Source organism: Antedon mediterranea, chromosome 1, assembly GCF_964355755.1.
Source record: "Antedon mediterranea chromosome 1, ecAntMedi1.1, whole genome shotgun sequence".
NCBI classification, from domain to species: domain Eukaryota; kingdom Metazoa; phylum Echinodermata; class Crinoidea; order Comatulida; family Antedonidae; genus Antedon; species Antedon mediterranea.
The window spans coordinates 5,829,774-5,833,487 of record NC_092670.1 but is presented as its reverse complement, the minus strand read 5'-3'; the positions used below and the strand labels follow the sequence as shown (position 1 = coordinate 5,833,487).

General features: G+C 30.5%; 1 long non-coding RNA gene across 1 annotated transcript; it reads left to right on the top strand.

Annotated features, from left to right (window-relative positions):
• Positions 1 to 2,993: 2,993 nt before the first annotated feature.
• LOC140054690 (uncharacterized) lies at positions 2,994 to 3,714 on the top strand. Its single transcript, XR_011846558.1, has 3 exons — positions 2,994 to 3,046; positions 3,351 to 3,401; positions 3,669 to 3,714. It is a non-coding gene; the product is annotated as an uncharacterized lncRNA (long non-coding RNA).

Genomic DNA, 3,714 nt, shown 5'->3' with positions numbered 1-3,714 from the left:
CCTACAAATGATAGGTACGATATTATCAAAAGTAAGAAGTAGTGACGTCACATTCAAGCTGTAAACTAAACAAATGAAACTGTGATTATTATTTTCCAATGATATATTTCTGAAAGCTTATCTAAATTCAGGCAATTTCTTTAATTTGCAGATGCAACAACAGAATTACAAACAGAACCTAATATCATTACATCTGTGGATGGTAAATACAATACTTCAATAAGTGTAAATGATGGACTAAATAATTATAAAACAGATTTATTTTTCATAGACAAATGGATGTGAATTGCAACACAAATACAATCACAACACTGTCCCAACTAGCTCTACTTGCCAAACTGCCACCTATAATTTGCCAATTCTCTAAATTAATAGTAACTTGGCCGACAACGGTATGAAAAATAGTTTGTTTAAATAAGTACAGGTATTATTTTATGTAAAACAAGTAATTAATTTACAGATGCAACAACAGAGACTAATATTCCAACGTCAATAGATGGTAAGTAAAGTACATGTAAATATTAATTAACGGATTCAACAATTCCTTTTATAACTTAACCGCTCACATTGTGAGAAGGAAAAAACACGTTATAGTAAAGGTTGGTAAATGTAAATCGTAATTGATACAACATTTAAATAATTAGATTGTTCATAATCTATATTAATTATTGTGCTTGGTAATTGGTTAGTGGTAAAGACATCTACGTCATAGCAAATCATTGCCTAATCGTACCTAAACATTGCACATTTTATTTTCGACCGATGCAATTCATTCAAAATCATTTTCCATATTAGTAATAATAGTTACACTTTATTTGTAAGTACTATATATTTTAAATATCATTGATTGTATTATAATAAGATATTTGTTGTCAAATTAGATGCAATGACCTGTAACTTCAATGTTGACATGTGTGGATGGGATCCGTACCCGTACAGTGGTACTTATCATTCACGATGGCAACGTTCGAACGAGACAACGAATGATATTGTGAACCCTGGTCCAGGTAGATTTGTTCAATCTTTTGTATAGTTGATGATATAGATAACCTAATTATAAACATAATTCATATTGACACTGAGGTTTGATACAATGTAAGCACTTTATTATGATATCTTGGAATCTCAGTCTAAATAAAAATAATACTTGTCAGTTTTACTTATAACATGACCGGACTACTTTTTTTCATTGTATTTATATGCAAGTTTATCTATTATTTAAATATTTTATCATGATAATATTAATGTTGTTCGATTTATAAAGCGCTTATACAATCACAAGACTGTCCCAAAGCAATGAGAGAAAAAACAGAAATAAATTACAAAGAAAAAAGATGGGTTTTAAAGAGTGTTTTGAAAACTATGATAGACGATACATTTTTAATAGGATCAGGAAGATTGTTCGATCACCATAGGTCATAATGTTAATATTGTGGAAATATATAAATAGAAATAAATAAATACATAAATAACCGGAAAAATTTTAATACGTTGAAATAATACCAAAGTGTTCAAAATAATTACACTCTTTGATCCACTATTTTTGATAAAATAGAATTACATCAGCTTGCTTCTTTAACAACATATTAATTTGCTTTATTTACAGGCGATTACTATGCTTTCATAAAAAAATCTGGATCTAGGTCGTACTCGTATGGATACATGTTGACAACTGAGATACCATCAACTTGGGGTGACTCCTGCGTAAGGTTTGACTACTACTTGAGTGGTACGAATGATTATATATATGTTACCCAATATCGTTCTCTCACTACGTGGGTTACAAACAAATATTTCTACTACACAAGTACAGAATGGCAGAAAGGTCACATGACCTTTACCACCAGTACTCCTATCAACCGTTTCCGTTTCTTTGGGATAACACGTACAAACATTGTAGCTATTAGCAATGTTACTATCAGTAGAGGCACATGCGAAGGTAAAACGTTAAAAAAACTATAAATTATTATGTATTTTCATGTATTTATAGTATATTTTCTATGTAGTTAGTCATTTTCTGTGTTGGAGAGACACCTTACCGGTGACAGCGTTCTTAATGCTTTTGTCTCTCCTCGGCTCCGTCTTCTACTTTTATATTTCATATTTCTATGTTTTGTAAAGTTTATCATGTCCATGTTTTGGTTGTTTCTACATGCGATAGGGTTTCTAAATTAGGAGAAGTGTGCTGAAAATTTAGTTGATTATCAATTGTATTTAGGTTTAAGGTTAATATGTTTCATGGTTTTCACAAGCGCCTTGAGCACTTTAGTGGATATGTGCGCTGTATGAATATATATATTATTATTATACTTCTTAGTAGAAGTTAGGCTTAAAGAATTTATAAAAATTCAAACATAGAACATATAAATGTAAGATGCATGTCTTTCATTTATTCTAATATCCTTCAATCATTACTAAAATTTAAATGAATAGCATTATTTAAACTTGTCTTGATTTAATAGATTGTGTCAAAAGTATTTATCTAAACACAAGTGATGTTATAAACATAACTTCTCCAAATTACCCCGACAACTACGATAACTACCAGAACTGTGAATGGATTGTAGAAAGTCCGCAGAATACAGGAATTCTACTCACTATATATGACCTGGATCTAGACTATTCCGACTTTTTGAATATTACTTATGTTGACGTCTTCGGCAATATAGTGACTGAATGGAATAGTAACTACCAAATTCTAGCAAAAACAAACTTGAATGTAACATTTCAAAGTGATTCTTACGGTGTTAACAGAGGATTTGCTCTAGGACTGACGGTTATTGAAATAGGTAAAGCTCTGTAATTATTATTATTACATACTTTTCAAAAGGAGGCTTACAATGTGTTATTCACAAAACACTGTGGGTTTTACGTGCTTTCAAAATATTATCTAATTGTGAATTCAATTTAACATCTTATGTAGAATGTTCTGGGTTTCTGTGCTTGACTGGTAATCGTACTGGTGTATGTTTAGATAGTTCTTTAGTTTGTGACGGATCCAATGATTGTGGTGATTGGTCTGATGAATTACCCGGTTGCACAGAGCGTGAGTTTAAGTAATGAATTAAAACAAAGATCTAAAGAAATATATTTGATATAATACTTCATAAATTGGCTCCCGTGAAGTTTTGGGGAGCAAGAAGATGTTAATAATTATTTTAAATTATAGCGATAACATTCTGATGATCTAAGCCTTTTCTATAAATGCCTGGCTAACAAATGCTATTATCAAAAGTAAGAAGCAGTGACGTCACATTCAAGCTGTAAACCAATGAAGCTGTGATTATTATGTTATAATAATATTATTTCTGAAAGCTTATCTAAATTCAGGCAATTTCTTTAATTTGCAGATGCAACAGCAGAATTACAAACAGAACCTAATATCTTTACAACTATGGCTGGTAAATACAATACTTCAATAAGTGTGTAAATGATGGACTAAATTATTATAAAACAGATTTATTTTTCATAGACAAATGTACAATGTAATGGTGATGTAAATTGCAATCCAAATAACCAATTATAACACTGTCCCAACTAGGGACTACTACCCAAACTGCCTCCTATAATTTGCCAATTCTCTAAATTAATAGTTACTTGGCCGACAACGGTATGAAAAGTAGTTTAAATAAGTATTATTTTATGTAAAACAAGTAATTAATTTACAGATGCAACAACAGAATTCCAAACAGAGACTAATATTCCAACGTCAAT